This window comes from Neopelma chrysocephalum, unplaced genomic scaffold (assembly GCF_003984885.1).
Source record: "Neopelma chrysocephalum unplaced genomic scaffold, ASM398488v2 Primary Assembly neopelma1_84, whole genome shotgun sequence".
Taxonomy (NCBI): domain Eukaryota; kingdom Metazoa; phylum Chordata; class Aves; order Passeriformes; family Pipridae; genus Neopelma; species Neopelma chrysocephalum.
The window spans coordinates 4292158-4296727 of record NW_020897746.1 but is presented as its reverse complement, the minus strand read 5'-3'; the positions used below and the strand labels follow the sequence as shown (position 1 = coordinate 4296727).

General features: G+C 54.7%; 1 long non-coding RNA gene and 1 other non-coding gene across 2 annotated transcripts in view; both read left to right on the top strand.

Annotated features, from left to right (window-relative positions):
* The window catches only part of LOC113971569, a 1823-nt gene extending 144 nt beyond the window's left edge, over window positions 1-1679 (top strand). The window contains exons 2-3 of the long non-coding RNA XR_003535593.1: window positions 541-641; window positions 1499-1679. This is a non-coding gene — a long non-coding RNA (uncharacterized LOC113971569). The remainder of the gene's footprint in view (window positions 1-540; window positions 642-1498) is intronic.
* On the top strand, window positions 692-870 carry LOC113971764. The gene has a single exon (XR_003535651.1).
* Window positions 1680-4570: the final 2891 nt, after the last annotated feature.

The window sequence follows — 4570 nt, the reverse complement described above, 5'->3', positions numbered from 1 at the left end:
GGGGGGGGGGGGGGGGGGGGGGGGGGGGGGGGGGGGGGGGGGGGGGCTGGAGCGCTACGGGAGTGCGGGAGGGGCTTGGGATGCGGTGATGGGGTAGTGAAGGCCTGGAGGGCAGGGTATGGGGTGCAGGAGGGTCTTCAGTGGGGGATTGGGAGAGCCAGGGTTTGGGGGCTGGAACACTGGAGGGGTGCGGGGGGGCTTGGGATGCGGTGTCGGGGGGTGGTGAGGTACTGGGGGGCAGCATATGGGGTTCTGGGGGGAGCTGCAGTGTAGGGGGGTCGGTAGGAGAGCTGGGGTGCTGTGCAAGGACAGCCCTGGGCTGTGGTTCCTCCCTGGGGGAGGTGTTGAAGCCCACAGCAGGGTGTGGGTGTGGGGCAGGAACACAGAGTGAGGGGGCTTGAGGTGGTGGGGGAGGGCTGAGTTGGGCTCAGGGGGTGAGCTGTGCAGGGGGGAGGGGGCTGCAGGGTGTTCTCCAGGGCCAACAGCCAGACTGGACTGTTGTTTTTTCCTGTGAATTTCACAGAAGTTTTTCTGTCACAGGATTTCCTGCCGGGGCCTCCGAGAAGCCACAGCCCCCGATGGTGACATGGGTGGGTGTGTTGGCACTTGGTGCTGCCATTCCTGAGGGGAGGGAGGACCAGGTGAGTCGGGTGAGCCCCGTGTGTCCCTCCTGGGCAGGGGCAGTGGGTCTGTGGGCTGGGGAAGGGCTGCTGGGTGGTGGGGCCAGCAGGCCCGGCCTCGTCCCAGCCAGTCTGACCCGTGCCCGAGATCAGCTCCCAGGTGGGCTCCGTGCTGGGGCTCACCTGTGCAGTAACAGGTGTGAGCATTCATGAAGCATTCTGATGGTCATGTATGATACTGCATACAACATCTGCACCCCCTAATCCAGGGAAAAACGGGGTTTAGATTCTTTAGTGTATACTGAGTCTTGTTTTGAAAGTCATGTAGCAAAATCAAACTGATACTCTCTCGGATGTGGAAAACAGAACTTGGGTATGTTTGTTCAGACTTTTTTTTTTTCACCTGATTTATCACTAGATAGTATTTGAGTTCCAAAACTTTGTTCCCCACTTAGTAGGGAATAGTGATAAGGTGGTTTCTGTACTTGAGCAAATGTAAGGCTTTGTTGAAGTTGTGTACTTTGCTCTCTTGTTACATATTTGGTTTCTGTTCTGCAGTTGAGGGGGATTCAGCTGGGGTCAGCTCAGGGGAAGGGGAGAGGGGAAGGCCTGTGCTGGGAACCTGGCACCAGAGTGATCATGGCTTTGGCAAAAATTCCTTGCCAAAATAAAAAGTGCTTTTCTTGCTTCTTGTTGCTGTCAGATGGGTGATCTGGCTCTGGTGAGCTGTTGGGAAGTGTTCATGGTAGAGGTGCTACTGGGAAGGATTTTGTGGAGAGCTGAGGGTGGGATAATGCTTCAGTTAACACTGATCCAGAGGAGATGGGTCTGTGTAGGACAAGGGTCTCTGGCTGAACATCCTGGTTGTTTCTTTTCAGGTGGCTGGACCAGGAGATGGTTCTGCAGGATGGTAAGAGCTGCCCTTGCAGTTTGGTTTTACCTGTGTGGTCTTTTAGGAGGAATGGTTTGGATTGGAAGGGAACTGAAAGATCATGTAGTTCCAACCCCCCTTCCGTGGGCAGGGACAACTTCCACTATCCTGGGTTGCTCCAAGCCCTGTCCAACCTGGCCTTGGGCTCTTCCAGAGATGGGGCAGCCACAGTTGCTCTGGGCAACCTGTACCGGGCCTCTCTACCCTCTCAGTAAAGACTTTTTTCCTAACATTCAATCTTACCCTTCCCTCTCTCAGTTTGAAGCCATTCCCGTTGTCCTGTCACTCCAGGCTCTTGTAAAAAGTCCCTCTGCAGCTTTCCTGTAGTTACAGAAAGCAGATTAACCTAACTAGATGGTAAACATAAATAAAATCCATTGCTCAAAGCTGACTTTCTTCCTTTCTTCGTATTTAATATTTCTTACTGTGCATGACCAAAGTAGAAGGATGCTTAACATGCTGCAGGGGTGTGTGCAGGCAGGCACAGAGCTGCTGCTGCACTGACACCTGTGGCCTGGGCCTGAGCAGTCACACGCTGGAGGAGTGCAGTGCCTCAGTCCTGCTTTGGGGAGCTGTAGGGGGAATTGGATCCTGCATTGAATTCGGGAGTGCTGCAGGATTTGGGAGCGTCTCTGTGTGCCAAGCTCCCACCTCCACTAGAGGGTGTGGAGCTCCGCAGAATCCTTGGCTTTCACTGCAACTGGAAAAGTGGGAGACTTTTCTTCCTTTAATGGGATGCACAGACAGCAAGGCCATGGTGGGATTACATCCCTGCTCTGTGCCCTGGCAGCATCCCAGGCTACTGGTGCATTATACAATTCCCAGCCGGGCTCTCCAGGTGCTCTGTGGGACAAGGCTGGCCCTGGACAGCCAGGAATTGCTCGTGGGCAGCGTCTGTGAGCAGGGGGAGGCAGGTCAGCCGTGGGTTTGATCAGTTAGTGCCCACCTCCAGTGTGGGTACCTGGGAGAGGCTGCTTGGAGGGATAACTTGCACATGGCAAGTTCCCTTTCCTTCCACCTGGGGACAGGTCCTAGCTCTGGGCAGGGAGGCCACCGGGACCACCAGTGCCCTGAGCCTGCCTGTGAGATTCTCCATCCAAGGGGGTTGTTGCCAACGCGGTGATCCGGCTGAATGGGCACTGGTGTGAATTAACCTGAGGTCAAAGCTGAGCTATTTGGAGAGGGCAGTGCCAGCAGGGGAAGAAAGCAAGGCTTGTGGAGCTGTGCAGGGATGGTGTTTTCTCTACACGCTGATCCCTGCTCATCCCTCTCCGTGCCTGGCTTTTGCTGTGCCTGACAGTGTCCTGCAAGGCAGAGCAGAAGGAAAGGCCCCCTGGGGCCGTGGTGAGTGGTGCAGCAGTGGTGCTCAGCACTTGCATCCTGGTGTGCTCATCCACGGCCAAGAGTGATTGTGGGGGGTAGGTCAGGGACCGACTGTGTCCTCCGGTGCCAGATCCTGGTACAAAGCCAGCTGTGGAGCCCCAGCCAGGGTCATAACCCAGCCAAGCAAATCCTCCATCAGCTGAGCATGAAATGGATATTTACGTGTGCAGCTCAAAAATAACAAGGAAGGAGGCAGAGGTGTTTGCATGGGCACTTGTGTTTTACCTGAACTGCAGGCAGGCCAAATCCCAAGCACTGGGGCCGGGCTGGGATCCAGTCAGACCCTGTGGAAAGGGAGCAGGTCCCCTGTGGGCAGGGGAGAAGCCTGGGCTGCAGCAGGCAGCTGCCAAAGTAGGGCAAATTGGTGAGCAATGGGGAAGAAAACCTCTTTGTCCTTCAGAGCACGTCCCAGTGAGTGCCTTGCTGTGGCTGTGGCCTCTCCCCTCCCACTAAGCCCTCAGCCCCCATAACCATGAGGCCACAGTGCTCCTCTACTGGGACAGTCCTTGAAAGCTGGCCAGGAACCAGCCCCACGCTGGGAGCCCAGCCCTGCTGCGAGGCTGCCTTCTGCTCTCTCCTCCTCTGCTCCTGGTTTATGCTGAGGCTGGAAGAGCTGAGAGGTCTGTGCCCGGCTGGACCTTGAGCTGGGGCAGGAATTGGTTCAATTGGTGTCAGTGTGTTATGCAAAGGGTTGAACTTTGCATTGTCGGAAGAGGAAATGTCTGTACTTTAGCTCTGATCTGGGCAGGAATTGCGAGTGTGCAGATTTGGGGCTGTGGCCACTTCTGCTGGGTAAACAGCCAGAGAACTGCCTGGTTTCCACCTTTCCTCTCCCTCCATCACCCGCTGAGGTGGCTCTGGCAGCTCTCTTAGAGTGTGACATCTGGGAATAGTACTGGCAACCAGCAGTCCAGCCCAGATCCTTCCAGTCAGCATCACTCAGCTTTAGTGAAGGTTCACCTCTGCTAAGAGGCTGCTTTTATCTGCTCCCTCGGGAGCTGTTTTTAGGTCTGGCTGTAGCACTGCTCTTCCTTCAGCAGCAGATAAATTCCTGTGGTCTCTGCTGGAGGGAGGGCACAGGCTGCAGGAAGGTCACGTCTCCTGTCTCACTGCCCTGACCCTGGGGAAGGATAAGGCTGGGCTGGGCACAGCCTGAGCATCCCTTGGGCTCTCAGCTCCCACCAGAGGCAGGATTGCGTGGCAGTTCCTGTCAGTCACTGTGATAACGAAGGGAGGGGGCAATCAAAGAAACCTTAAGAATATATATTTTTAAACCATAGCTAAGAAATCTGCCATGGCTTCAAGTTGAACCTTTCAGCCAGAGGTGAGCAGGCTTAATTTGACAGCTATTTCTTAAATATTTTAAAAGCTGCCTGGAATAAACTGAATGCTTCCGAGTAGTGACCTAAATTCCACTTGCTGTAAATTTCATTAGAAAGTGGATTTGTGTGCCTGCCAGGCCTCTTTGCAGCTTCATTGATCTGCCCAAACCATGTGCTGTGCAAGTGCCTTCCTCAGCAGATTTTTAAAGAACTCACTGCTGCATGCTGCTAGCCCAGAATGTGGCTTGTTTTCTTCCTTTTTTCTCCCCTCTTCCTCTTTTTTTTTTCCTTCCTGGTGCAAATGCATCATCTGT